This window comes from Lactuca sativa, chromosome 5 (genome assembly GCF_002870075.4).
Source record: "Lactuca sativa cultivar Salinas chromosome 5, Lsat_Salinas_v11, whole genome shotgun sequence".
Lineage (NCBI taxonomy): Eukaryota > Viridiplantae > Streptophyta > Magnoliopsida > Asterales > Asteraceae > Lactuca > Lactuca sativa.
In genome coordinates this window covers 150,638,688-150,653,855 of record NC_056627.2, presented here as the reverse complement: position 1 = coordinate 150,653,855, position 15,168 = coordinate 150,638,688, and the positions used below count along the sequence as shown (strand labels likewise).

Here is a 15,168-nt window from a genome sequence, read left to right as displayed (position 1 = left end):
ATAACTATTATGTCCGTATATGTACACATGATATACAACTAATATTTAGACGACCTTCGGACGGATACCCGATACCCTACCAGACCACATCCTAACGATGAAAAGGAAATAAAGCGGGTTAGCCTTCCTAAGTCCTTTAAACATTACTTATATAACTATACATCTACAGGCATGCTTTTAACAAAGTATCTATGTAAAGGTATTCAAGTAAGTGTATCCATGTAAGTGTATTCATGTAAACGTACTCATGTAAGCGTATCTATGTAAACGTACTCATGTAATATTTAGACGACCTTCGGACGGATACCCGATACCCTACCAGACCACATCCTAACGATGAAAAGGAAATAAAGCGGGTTAGCCTTCCTAAGTCCTTTAAACATTACTTATATAACTATACATCTACAGGCATGCTTTTAACAAAGTATCTATGTAAAGGTATTCAAGTAAGTGTATCCATGTAAGTGTATTCATGTAAACGTACTCATGTAAGCGTATCTATGTAAACGTACTCATGTAAGCGAATCTACATAAACGTACTCATGTAACATGTAATATATTAGTATAGACTCATGAATGAACTGACTCTTGTGATGATTCCTTGTACTTGGAATGGTAAGTAGTATCTCCTAACTATACATATAATAGTTACTAGTAAGCTACAAGTATAATGAAGGTATACCTTTGCTACCTAAAGGTACTAAACTGACTGAAGGTACTTTATGTATACATGATATATAACTAATAGTTGAACGACCTTCGGACGGATAACCGATACCCTAAAGCCACATCCCAACGAGGAAAAGGAAATAAGGCGAGCTAGCCTTCCTAAGTCCTTCAAGTATTACTTATATAACTATACATATATGGGCATGCATTTGATAATATAAAAGCATAAAAGAAGTTTTGTAAAACCTTTGAAAAAGATTTATATCTAAGAAAAGATCGACTTGATGTCAATTTATAAAACGGTTTGAAAGTATTTGTTTGATAAAACAGTTTAAGTATAAAGAAACCTTTGTTTGAAACATAATTGTAAAAGAGTTTGAAATGAAACATACATTGTATAATAAACAGTTTAATAAAGAGTTTTAAACACATAAAAACATTTAAGATAAACATTTGAAGAAATCTGTTTGGTAAAACAGTTAACGTATAGTAAATCCATTTGCATGTTAGTTATTAATCACATGTGATTGATATAATAACTAGCATGATTCAACCCGTATTCCCCCCCCCCCCCCATAAAGCATTTAAAATCATTTAGAAAAATTTTAAAGGTAAATTCAAGGGGTATGAACTCACCTACAGTGAGCGGATCGGAAGGAAGTGTCGGATAAGTCTTGGTGTCAAGTGAAGACTTAGACACACACAATGATCCTAATTACATATGAAGGCATATGTATATAAACAATTAGTGATTATAACACTAATTAAACATGTATAAACATCCTAACGCGAGGAAAACACTTTGGTCAAGTGCTAGGAGGCTATCGGGTTGCAACAAAGGAGTGCAAGGCCTCATACGGGAGTTTATGGTCCAATGACCATGTTTGCTGGAGTTTACAGCCCAGGGGAGTTTACTCCTGGCTGTAAACTCTCAATTGGTCACCAAAAGGGGCTTAAAACTCTAAGGGCTTAAGTGGTTAAGTGCTCCAAAGTTTTAAACAAGTGTTTGGGTGGGTTTAAGGTCCTAAAATGACCTTGTATGGTGTTTACGGCTCTGGGACCACTCCCCCATGAGTTTACGGTCGTAAACTCATGGTAAGGAGTACCATTTCGTGAAATGAAGTCCTTAACTAAATGGTGTAAGGTTCTATGCTAATATCCAAGGCTCACTAAAGTGTTAGGGTGTCATTTTCACCCTTAAAAGGGGTTTACGGCCCAAGAACATGCCTTGGCCGTAAACTCCTTGAATCCCATGATTTATTATGTTTTCTAAGCTCTAAGTATGATAAACCTAGTGTACAAAGAGTTGGATCAAGAGTACTTACGATCTAGGAGCTTGAATGGTCGGTTTTGGCCAAGAACACTAGTGTGTGTTTTTGGTGTTCTTGGTGAAACTTGAAGATGAGTTTTGAAGATCGGGACGAAGATTGGGATGATACTTGAGAGGATTTGGGCCAAATGGAAGGGAGAAATGAACAAATGACCACTTCTTCATCATATAAGCAAGAGTTTACGGCCCACATGGAGTTTACGGCCGTAAACTCCCATGTGTTGGCCGTGAACTCCTTGCATGAGTGCTTAGGGTCATTTCTTTGAGCTAAAACTTCAGCTGATAAACCCCGACACTTATTCCTAAGTGTTCAAGGCTCAGAATGCTCAAATAAACTTCTAATTGTGCTAAAAGATAACTACAATGAGTTTGACTTTCAAAGAAGTGTTAGACTAAACTGGATGGAAATTTTGGGTTGTCACATCATCCCTCTGTTAGAGGGAATTTCGTCTCGAAATTAGAATTTAGGTAAAGGAGTAGGCATGAATAATCGAGCAAGGAGGTGAGGAAACTTCCTAATCGATTGATTCTCGCGCTCATAAGTGAATTCGGGTCCTCGGTTGGTATCCCAACGAACCTTCACTAATGGGAGTCGGCGTTGCTTCGTTCGCTTGACCTCTCGGTCGATGGTCACTAATGTTCTTCCACGAAGGCGGGGCTCTGGTTGATCTCGATCTCTTCGAGTGGCATTACGAGAGTCCTGACCGAAAGGTACGTTTTCAAGTTTGAGACGTGAAGGGAGAAATGTACGTTACTAAGTTCGCGGGGTTGGTTAAGTTGTGGATGTTTCCTTGCCATTTCTTACTACGAGAGTAGATAAATAAGTCATTTACAAGGACAATGACGAACTGATCCAAGCAAGAATGGTGTACTCTATTCATTACGTTCATGAATACTATGGGCGTATTCGTCGTATCCGAGGGGTATCACTATGGACTCGCAGTGTCTGCATCAAGTTTGGAAGATTGTCCTCGGGACACCCTTCACTAACACTCGTAACTGGTGATATTCAGATCTTAGGTTCATTTCTGAAAGGTACATCGTTCCTTGCGGTTGGTCAACTAATTCATCTATGCGAGGCAGAGAGTGATGATTTCTAATGGAAGTCCTGTTGAGGTCTGCACCACAAGGACTTCCCAAATGTCACCCATATTAGTACTACTTTCGCCCATGCACGCTTAACTGCGGAGTTCTAATGGGATCCGGTGCATTAGTGCTGGTATGATCGCACCCTCTGAATTCTGTCTTCTTCAAGAATAAGACCAAAGCTCCCAAAGGTGAGAAGCTTGGTCTTTTCATTCTGTTACTGAGTAGTCGTTAAACTTTCTGGACGGTTCTTTTATCATTTTGATTCAGGCCAAGAGAGGAGTTATTATACATGAAAACTTAGCATATACTAGTTATGATATAACCAAGACGGGGAGGATAATAAAATGTGTGATTCTACTCTAGTGCCACATCTCAACGAGGAAAAGAAACTAAGTTAGAAATCTCACATTCTATTGTCTACCAGGTCTTCGTTATGTATAACTTGGGAATGTATAAGCGAGGAAAGTCATAATAATAATCTTCTTACGAATCTTTTTTGATGAACTAAGATTTCCTAGTAAAGGCTACTATTGACCCCGGATGTACGTCGGTCATTCAGTGAAAAAGTAAGAGTATGATCTCGAAGGTTTGGCATACATCCCTATGATGCAGTCCTAGTACGGAATGGAAGTATGTTTACGAAAGTTTGACCTACATCCCTATGATGCAGTCCTTAGTAAGGAGTAGAAGTAAGTTCGTAGAATGGTCTCAAGACATTTGTTGTTCAAGCCGAGGTATCGTTGGTTGGTGAATAACATGATCAAACCACTGAAAGAGACTTGGAAATGTCTCCGGAGTTAAATTACTATAGTCCAATGACTTGACTAAATCATGTTTCAGATAGACTCCAACGAAGGTATGATGAAAGCATTTTAACAAAAGAGTGACACAGAAGTTAGGCGACTGTCAATATCATTGACGTTTAAGATGTAACAAGTTTGGGAACATTGACCTTGCAGAGGGTCTTACATCACATCTAAAGTAGAAAAAGTCCTTGATAGCATAAAGGTCTAACTAAAAGTACTTACAATAATAGGTAGTCACATAGGAAAGTGCTACATAGAACATAGGCAGGAACACGGTTCTTTAAAACAGAGAAGGAAAGTAAAGTATCTCCTGATGGCGACGGTCACCCCTATGGTGAACCCTTAGTCCAGCTAGTTGACGTTCCATATCAAGTAGGTGTCTTTCGTACACCCTCTGACGTACTCGGAGCTCTATGACTTCGGCTCGAGTTTCACCTAGGGCTTGCAACAGGGTTTCATGGTTTCTCTCAGATCTCTCGTGAGTGTGTTCAAGGTAATCGGTGTGAATGGTATGCGTTCCTGCGTTGGTATCAACCACTACGATACGTTGGAGAGTCATCATGCCCTGAATTTTGTTTCGGGCAACTCTACAGATCATGATTGTTAGAACTTTGTCTGGTGAGCTCCCTTCGTTTACGTTGTAGAAGCTTCGGTCTCCATTAAACGTCATAGGCTGATCTTGATCTTCGCTCCATGTTGCCAAGCATTCTACCCAAGGAGGCGTCGGACCATGAAAAGCCGGACGAGGGTTAGAATTCGGAATGGGAGCTACCTGGGGCAGGTTCTCAACTTCGGGTTCGGAGTTAGCACCATCCAAAAGGTCTTCATCATGGTGATCATTCAAAGGGATCGGATGATCATTCTCTGGTTCTACTCCAAACCATCCAGCAATGACTTCGTTCGGCAGATACGGGTTGCCGTGGGGATGGAGTCCAGCCATGTTATCTTCGCGAGAATTGGGGCCAAGAAGTAGTTATTAGACTAATTAACTAGATAATTATAAGAAAATCTTCATTAGTTACATCACTATTTGTAAAGTGCATACCAGTTATATGTAATCAACACAGGATAGGCCTTCGAATAAGTGACCTTAACTCCAAATTCACAAGGAATAGGGGTAAAGTAAAAATTTCACCGATTCTAAGTCTATAACATCCTAGTTACATATAGCCTTAGTGTATCCACTTAGCAACTATAAACTTAGTAATGAAGATCCTTTTTAGTTCTCAAGTAAGTAATTATAGTAACACAAAACACCCCTATGGTATTTTAGACTTATGTTATGTTATAATGTTCTCGTTGTAGTAGTGTTGGTAAGTTTTTAGACTTGTTGCCATATCACAACCATTCTCGGGCATATGCTAATCACTCCTCGGACCAGCATAGTTGATCAGGCTATGCCACTCCCAAGACTGACTATACATCCCCGAGCTTACCTGTGATATTCAACAATCGTAATACTTTTATTCTTGTCATTGTGACACGGATTTTAGTATGAATGCAGGCACGTATACTTAATCAAATATTTTATTATTTAAAGTATAAACTCTTGCTCAGAGTATTTTTAATCCCATTGTATTTATAGTTAGTATATCTTTTATGGGTTGATATACTTAATTCACTATAAACAATGCTCTGATACCAATCTGTCACACCCCCAAAACTGAGAACGACGGAAACGTTCTGGGGCGGAGGACGTCATGTAATGTATGACAACAATGTAAGTAGTAAACAAGCAACATCATCCATTGCATTAATAGTATAATTTTAATTATAAGTGTGTTCTTTCATAATATACAACAATAAAATGAATAATCAAAATATAAGACGAGTCTGGACAGCTCCGTCTTCACAAAACCTGGTCGTCGTACCTTTCTATTTTTGACCTAAGAATACAAGTTATTTTGAAAGCGAGTATCAACCAAAAAGCTGGTGAATTCATAAGTATTAATGTGTCTTTGATTTGTAAAACTTGTAATGAAAGACTTGACATTGTTTTGAAAGAAAGTTCGTATAAGTGTGGAAATGTTTGTAAGTAATTGAAAGCGTTTGAAAAACCCTAGAAATCCCTATGATTCCTATTAGTATAGATGAAATCTTCTAACAAGACCTAACTGTTTTGAAAGTAGCCTTCTACCAAGACTCGACTGTTTTGAAAGTAGCCCTCTACCAAGACCCGACTGTACTATTATTATTAATATAAGACATTATATCCTTTGGTACTAGGATACTCAAATATAATTCACCTCATAGGTTATGTGAATGACTCACAAGATAAAGGTAATAATAATATAAATAACTCAATTATTATCCTTTTGTACTAGGATAACTAACAGTGTAAACTAAAGACATCCGTAGATGTACATTTACCTCTGTTGCTAACATTTGGGTGTAGGAATAGTTAGTCTCTTAAAGTATACCTATAATGGTATCAACCGAAGACATCCGTAGATGTTCATTACCTCTGTTGCTAATAGCTGAGTGCCGGAATGGTTAGTCCCGTCTAGTAAGTAAGTAGTCTTCTCACGAGACCCATTGTAAGTAAGTAATAATATGATTGGTAGTCCCTATTCTACATTTGGAACTAAAGGTGACTTCCGCAACGAATCGCTAGGTCGAAATCCATATTTATTGCCAAATCATATATAAGCCCAAACTATACCTATAATAGCTTACTAGGGATATATGAACGTATACCTTTGCTACCCAAAGGTACTGAACCGACTGAACAGAACTATTATGTCCGTATATGTACACATGGTATACAAATAATATTTAGACGACCTCCAGACAGATACCCGATACCCTACCAGACCACATTCCAACGATGAAAAGGAAGACATCCGTAGATGTTCATTACCTCTGTTGCTAATAGCTGAGTGCCGGAATGGTTAGTCCCGTCTAGTAAGTAAGTAGTCTTCTCACGAGACCCGTTGTAAGTAAGTAATAATATGATTGGTAGTCCCTATTCTACATTTGGAACTAAAGGTGACTTCCGCAACGAATCGCTAGGTCGAAATCCATATTTATTGCCAAATCATATATAAGCCCAAACTATACCTATAATAGCTTACTAGGGATATATGAACGTATACCTTTGCTACCCAAAGGTACTGAACCGACTGAACAGAACTATTATGTCCGTATATGTACACATGGTATACAAATAATATTTAGACGACCTCCAGACAGATACCCGATACCCTACCAGACCACATCCCAACGATGAAAAGGAAATAAAGCGGGTTAGCCTTCCTAAGTCCTTTAAACATTACTTATATAACTATACATATACAGGCATGCTTTTAACAAAGTATCTATGTAATGGTATTCAAGTAAGTGTATCCATGTAAGTGAATCTATGCAAACGTACTAATGTAAGCGAATCTATGTAAACGTACTCATGTAACATGTAATATATTAGTATAGACTCATAAATGAACTGACTCTTGTGATGATTCCTTGTACTTGGAATGGTAAGTAGTATCTCCTAACTATACATATAATAGTTAATAGTAAGGTACAAGTATAATGAAGGTATACCTTTACTACCCAAAGGTACTAAACTGACTGAAGGTACTTTTATGTCTATATATGTATACATGATATATAACTAATAGTTGAACGACCTTCGGACGGATAACCGATAACCTAAAGCCACATCCCAACAAGGAAAAGGAAATAAGGCGAGCTAGCCTTCCTAAGTCCTTCAAGCATTACTTATATAACTATACATATATGGGCATGCATTTGATAATATAAAAGCATAAAAGAAGTTTTGTAAAACCTTTGAAAAAGATTTATATCTAAGAAAAGATCGACTTGATGTCAATTTATAAAACGGTTTGAAAGTATTTGTTTGATAAAACAGTTTAAGTATAAAGAAACCTTTGTTTGAAACACAATTGTAAAAGGGTTTGAAATGAAACATACAGTGTATAATAAACAGTTTAATAAAGAGTTTTAAACACATAAAAACGTTTAAGATAAACATTTGAAGAAATCTGTTTGGTAAAACAGTTAACGTATAGTAAATCCATTTGCATGTTAGTTATTAATCACATGTGATTGATATAATAACTAGCATGATTCAACCTGTATTCCCCCCCCCCCCCATAAAGCATTTAAAATCATTTAGAAACATTTAAAAGGTTAATTCAAGGGGTATGAACTCACCTGCAGTGAGCGGATCGGAAGGAAGTGTCGGACAAGTGCTTGGTGTCAAGTGAAGACATAAACACACACAATGATCCCAATTACATATAAAGGCATATGTATATAAACAATTAGTGATTATAACACTAATTAAACATGTATAAACTTCCTAATGCGAGGAAAACACTTTGGTCAAGTGCTAGGAGGCTATCGGGTTGCAACAAAGGAGTGCAAGGCCTCATACGGGAGTTTATGGTCTAATGACCATGCTTGCTGGAGTTTACGGCCCAGGGGAGTTTCTCCTGGCCGTAAACTCTCAATTGGTCACCAAAAGGGGCTTAAAACTCTAAGGGATTAAGTGGTTAAGGGCTCCAAAGTTTTAAACAAGTGTTTGGGTGGGTTTAAGGTCCTAAAATGACCTTGTATGCTATTTACGGCCCTGGGACCACTCCCCCATGAGTTTACGGCCGTAAACTCATGGTAAGGAGTACCATTTCGTGAAACAAAGTCCTTAACTCAATGGTGTAAGTTTCTATGCTAATATCCAAGGCTCACTAAAGTGTTAGGGTGTCATTTGCACCCTTAAAAGGGGTTTACGGCCCAAGAACATGCCTTGGCCGTAAACTCCTTGAATCCCATGATTTCTTATGTTTTCTAATCTCTAAGTATGATAAACCTGGTGTACAATGAGTTAAATCAAGAGTACTTACGATCTAGGAGCTTGAATGGTTGGTTTTGGCCAAGAACACTAGTGTGTGTTCTTGGTGTTCTTGGTGAAACTTGAAGATGATTTTTGAAGATCGGGACGATACTTGAGAGGATTTGGGCCAAATGGAAGGGAGGAATGAACAAATGACCACTTCTTCATCATATAAGCAAGAGTTTACGGCCCACATGGAGTTTACGGCCGTAAACTCCGATGTGTTGGCCGTGAACTCCTTGCATGAGTGCTTAGGGTCATTTCTTTGAGCTAAAACTTCAGCCGATAAACCCCGACACTTATTCCTTAAGTGTTCAAGGCTCAGAATGCTCAAATAAACTTCTAATTGTGCTAAAAGATAACAAAAATGAGTTTGACTTTCAAGAAGTGTTAGACTGAACTGGATGGAAATTTCGGGTTGTCACATTAAGGATTAAAACAATCTCCATGAAGTTGGTTCCAACACTTGAGCACTTTTCTTCTTTCATATGGCTTTAGTTGCAGTCGTGCTAACACTTCCCTCTTTGTGTTCACAAATGTCTCATGCATCATGTACTTACTCATATATATGGATGATCTTATTGTTACAAATGTCTCATGAGTTTTCCATCAAAGACCTTGGTGATCTTAGTTATTTCTTGGGCCTTGAAGTTGCTTACCTGGACAACGATCTTTTTCTCACTCAATCAAAGTATGCTAGCGACATCCTCACAAGGGCTGATCTTTATGATTCTAAACCCGTCAACACGCCTCTACTTCCCAATGCATCCTTTAAAACATATGGTATGCCTTTTAAGGATCCAACTCTCTATCGATCTTTAGTCGGGGCTCTTCAATATTTGACAATCATGTGACCCGATATGTCTTATGCGGTTAATCAAGTTTCTCAATTTCTCCAAGCCCCAACTGTTGATCATTTTCAATCTGTTAAACAAATTCTTCGCTATGTTAGAGGCACCATCCCTTTGCCCAACAATTATTGCTAAAGTGCCCTCTTCCGATCTCCTTCCCCACCTCATACTTTGACTCAAAGTTCCTCTAGTACCCAAAACTCTTATCAACACTTTTTCTCCCTCTCTGCATTCATCTTCATGTATCCTCCCTTTCATCGCTATGTTCCCGTTTCCCTTTCCCATACCCTTGTTGTTTCATAATCGTCGATATGATCGACTTCGCTGACATGATTACGAGAGACAAAGAGATGCAGAAAATTCAAATTAGAAGGGCTTGATTTAGATTTGATAATTAACAGTAAGCAGCCGAGTTAAGCCAGTCAAGATGATGGTGGTTGCCAGAGTGTCCAAGATGATGGTGGTTATCAAATATTTGAACTAGAGATGGTGGGGTGGATGTAGCTAAGAGGGGCCATTTATGTAACTATAGGACATTTTAGTGTATATATATATATATATATATATATATACATATATATAGGGGTGAGATCGGTTGAGAACTCATAGTTTCCCGAGAACCCAAGAACCAAAAGTGGAGCGTTAGATCAAAACTAATTCACTAAGGGCCACAAGAAGGCCGATTGCCCGAGATTGACAGCAGCAGCAGTGCCAGTGGTGGCGCCAGCTCTAGCGACCCTGCGGATCACTGATGACCGGCAGGGCAAGACAGAGGCTCTGGTGGTGAGGAGTCGAGCATTCCAGTTGACTACCGAGGAGGCACGCACCGCACCCGATGTGGTGACGGGTATGATTTCTTCTCCGTAGCTTTTATTATATGTTGATTATGATATTTATGTGCCATGTTATGTGTTTTGTTTAGGATCATTCCATGTAAACTGTATTCCAGTTCAGGTGTTGTTCGATTCGGGTGCTACCCGATCATTTGTCTCCTTTGCACTTAGCAAGAGGTTCCCTGAGTCTTCGGGCATGTTGGATTGCCCTTTATAGGTCGAGATTGCTGATAACCGGTCAGTTCGAGCTTTAAAGGTTTTCATAGATTGTGTTTTGAGGCTGTTCGAGGAGCGCTACCTGGTAGACTTAGTTCCCATACAATTGTGTGGGAACAAGGTCATCATCGTAATGGACTGGTTGAGCCTTAATGGGGTTGTGATAGACTGCACACAACAGTTGGTACGGGTCAGGACCCCAAGTGGGGGAGAGCTGGTGATTCAAGGCGAGAGGCCATAGCGTCGACCAGCTTTATGCTCAGAAGCGAGGGATAGGCGCTACCTTCAGCAGGATTGCGCAGGGTATGTCGCCTATGTTATCGATACCCGGGAGACGGGTAGGGCGGCGGTGAGTGACGTACCAGTGGTGCGAGAGTACGCAGATATATTCCCGGAGGATCTGCATGGGATACCTCCGGAGAGACACGTAGAGTTCAGGATCGACCTGTTCCCTGGTGCGGCTCTGATAGCCAAGGCACCATATCGGTTGGCTCCTCCCGAGAGGCAGGAGTTGTATGCACAACTGTTGGAGCTGTTAGACAAGGGATTCATTAGACCGAGCAGTTCAACCTGGGAAGCGTCGATCCTGTTTGTGAAGAAGACGGACGGGTCACATCGAATGTGTATAGACTACCAGGAGCTGAACAAGGTAACGGTGAAGAACCGTTACCCACTCCCAAGGATTGATGATCTATTCGACCAGCTTCAGGGGGCATCTTGGTTTTCCAAGATAGATTTATGGTCAGGCTACCATCAGATGAGAGTTAGAGACAAGGAAGTATAGAAGACTGCTTTTCGGACTCGCTATGGCCACAACGAGTTCGTGGTCATGCCCTCCGGGCTCACTAATGCTCTTGCCGCTGTAACACCCCAAATTCCAGAGGTGCTATTGAAGGACTTAAAGTGTAAATTAAGGAAAGGGACTCGACGAGTAGGCATGCTTACTCGCCGAGTCGGAGCGGGATTCTGTCGCGGTTTAAGTGGCCAACTTGTCGAGTTGGCGGCTTGGACTCGACGAGTTGGTGCTGAAGAGAGAAAATCCTAATCCCAAGGGTTGAACCCCATTTAGAGAACTTTATGTCCTTCTCCCAGCCTCCTAATCCCACTGAGAGTTCCAGAAACCCTAATTTTCGTGTGAGACTCCATTGTTGAGGAGATTAAAGCTTGGAAGAGGAATTTGGTGGAAGGAGCTTGAGAAATTAGAGGCTAACATCAAGGGGATTGTGTAGATCTGCGATTTACTTCAGTTTGGGCACATCTTGGAGGTAATAAGCTGTTACCTTCCCTCTTTTGCATCTAGATCTATTATCATTTGAGATTTGGGGCATTTTTGGTATGATTGAGAGCTATTTCGAGTTAGAGGCTTAGATCTGAGGTTGCTACTTCAGATCTAGACTTGTGATGGTCCAAAATGTCATAAATTTTCAGTCATTGAGTTGTTGGTGAATCCCCTTTGTCTAAAACCCAAGCCCTAGTGTGTCTTGGGCCTATATCTCCTTGATTTCACGTAAAGTTTGCAACTTTATGTGAGGATTAGATTGTAGAAGGGTGGATCTATGGATTGGAGCCCCTGCATGGCTCGAAAAGCCTCTGTACGGATTGAGAACTAGAGAGACTCGGCGAGTCACATGGGTGTACTCGACGAGGTGTATGAACATGTGCATGGACTCGGCGAGTCTGTTGAAGATTGCCTTGGACTCAGCGAGTCTGGTCGCAGAACCCAACCTCTTTTGGTTAAAGCTTTGGATTAGTGAGTCGGTTGGCGACTCAGTGAGTTGGACAGGATGGAATTCTTAGATCGTTGAACACGACGAGTCTTGGGGCGACTCGACGAGTTAAGTCGTGTTATGGGAGTTTTCTGAGTATAAGAACTCGACGGGTCGATGGGTTGACTTAGTGAGCAGAGTCAACCAGGGAGGTTGACTTTAACTGAGGACTTTGACTTTGACCAAGAGTTGACCAGTTTGACTTCCAAGGGTATTTTGGTAATTTTGGTATTTTTGGAATTGGTTCTTTGGTCGTGTTCTGTGGTGAAGTTCGTGTTAGTGGTCGGAGCAGCTTGGTCTTATCTCTTCGGTCGGCAATTGCAGGTGAGTTATCCCCACTATATCGATAGGGTCTACGGCACCAAGGCTGGCCCTTTATCGGATGGAAATCCGGGTATTGTTTGTTATGTTATTGCTTTGCTAGATGTGCATCCTGGTATTTAGGATGGTGTTATGTTAGTGACCTGGTTAAGGTCGGTACTCGGTATTTAGGGTAATGTTATGTTAGTGACCTGGTTAAGGTTGGTACCCGGTATATGGGGTATTGTCATGCTAGTAACTGGTTAGGTCGGAATCCTGGTTAGGATGTTGATATGCTATGTGATTTGTTAGACTGTTTGTCTGGTTAAGGATTTGTTATGTGATTAATTGTTTTATGTGCACATGGTTGTTTGACGGGGGTTGGGTTGACGCGGGTCCTGCTTTGCGCTGTAGGCCAACATACCCAGGGCGGACCGGATATTCCGAAGGCCCAGCAAGCGGTCCGGATAGGTTGAAGGCCCCAAGAAGGCAGACCAGACGTGCCGAGGCTCGGAGAGTGGACCAGGCCGACTGAAGGCCCGGTGTGGGCGGACCAGTCATACTGTAGACTCAGAGAGTATACCAGGTAGATTGAATGCCTGGTGCGGGCAGACCAATCACACTGTAGACTCGATGTACATGGCTAGACTCGGAGGGTGGACCAAGTGGACTGAAGCCCCGGTGCGGGCGGACCAGTCACACAGTAGACCAGATGTGCATGGTTGTTCTATTTGTGATATGTTATGAGTATGTTTATGTGTGGTTGGTATATTGGGGGTAAATCACTAAGCTTATGGGCTTACAGTTCAGTGTATTGTTTCAGGTACTTCAGGAGATCGTGGCAAGGAGAAGGCATGATCGTACCGCTCCTCATGTTTTATTATTTATGTAATATGGTTCTGGGAGATACTCTGATGTTTAAACTATTTTGAAAACAAGATGTATCAACTTAATGGTTTTTGAATGAAATCAAATGTTTTAAATTGGCTCAAATTTTATGGGTGTTACAAGTTGGTATCAGAGCCTTGGTTTGAGTGAATTAGAGGAACATTCGTGTGAATCCAGTCTCAAATCAAGGAGGGATTTTCAAAATGGTTTTCAAAAGGTTTTTCGATATAAGTAAAGGACGATGTAGAGGGTACGATCAGCCAGAGCAAGTAAGTAGACCCCAAAATACCATAGAAGTTATTGATTATGTGATATGTTAGAACAACATGCTAGTACTAGGCTAGGGGTCTTCAAGAATTGCATGATAGAATTGCCTAATTATATGATGCCTGCTAGCCTAGGGTTTCCTTGTATGAAATTGACATCATTACTATAGTTATTTAGTGTGTACATCATGGTTATACATAATTAAGATCTTATAGCCTGAGAATGTTTGATTTGGCCTTATGTTCGGTTCTTGTATGATTGGGAGCTTAGGATAGGATTGGATATTCGAAAGTCTATAGGGTCCAGCATTATGTATGACTAGCATACACTACTGCTGCAGGGTTGGTGGAAGTTTCATGGATGAGAGGGTTACGTGAGACCGGTAGGTCGGTTATGGGATAGTGGTGCTCCTCTGGGAGTGGGGATCGAGTGTTCGTTATGTATATGCTATTGTTAGGGTGTTGTGGTGATACTTGATGCAAATATGGGTAGGTGTGGAAGGCAGTATGGGCTCGTACTACTAAAAGCACAGGACCCATATGCGTATCAAGGAAGTCACAACCCCTAGGGTTATGTCAGGAGCTAGTTCTCGGGGTTATTATGAGGAATGCCTAATATCTTGTGGCATATTTTTAGTATGGCGATTACGAGACGTCTCAAGGCAGGATCCGGTTCGAGATCAGGATCAGGAGAGGGTGATCAGGAAGGATCAGTACCACCCGAGGTCATTGGTCAGATGAGTACGGATGAGTTGGATGACAGGATTCGTGAGATCCTGCATGATGAGGTTGATGCTATGTTCTGGGCTGAGTTGCCGGAGATGTTTGGGTCGATCAAGACCGCCATGATTGAGTACTTTGATGAGCGCTATGCAGCTCTTGCCGAGGCGGCTGCCGCGGCAGCTACAGCAGCTGTAACAGCGGCAAGGGGAGGAACTGGTCGAGGTTTTCAGTATTGAGACTTTGATAATACGAAGCTCCCGTCTTTCGATGGAGTTCAAGATCCGATCGTTGCTATGAGATGGTTGTCAGACGTGGAAGTTTGTTTTTTCATGTATTCATGCCCTGCTGATCAGAGGGTGAGGTGTTTTCTAAACCTTTTGAGGCTCGGTACGAAGGATTGGTGGAGGTTGACTACGGGATCTTATTCGGATGCGCAGTGGGCTGCGGTTACTTGGGATTTGTTCCAGGAGATGTTCAGCACTCGTTATGTTCCATGGGTTGAGAGAGAGAGAGAGAGGTTGGCTCAGGAGTTCCTGGAGCTGAAGCAGGATTCAGAGTCGGTGACGGAGATCACCA

At 41.0% G+C, this 15,168-nt stretch overlaps 1 pseudogene; it reads right to left on the bottom strand.

Annotated features, from left to right (window-relative positions):
• Window positions 1-3,114: 3,114 nt before the first annotated feature.
• Window positions 3,115-3,232, bottom strand: LOC111882337 (5S ribosomal RNA; annotated as a pseudogene).
• Window positions 3,233-15,168: the final 11,936 nt, after the last annotated feature.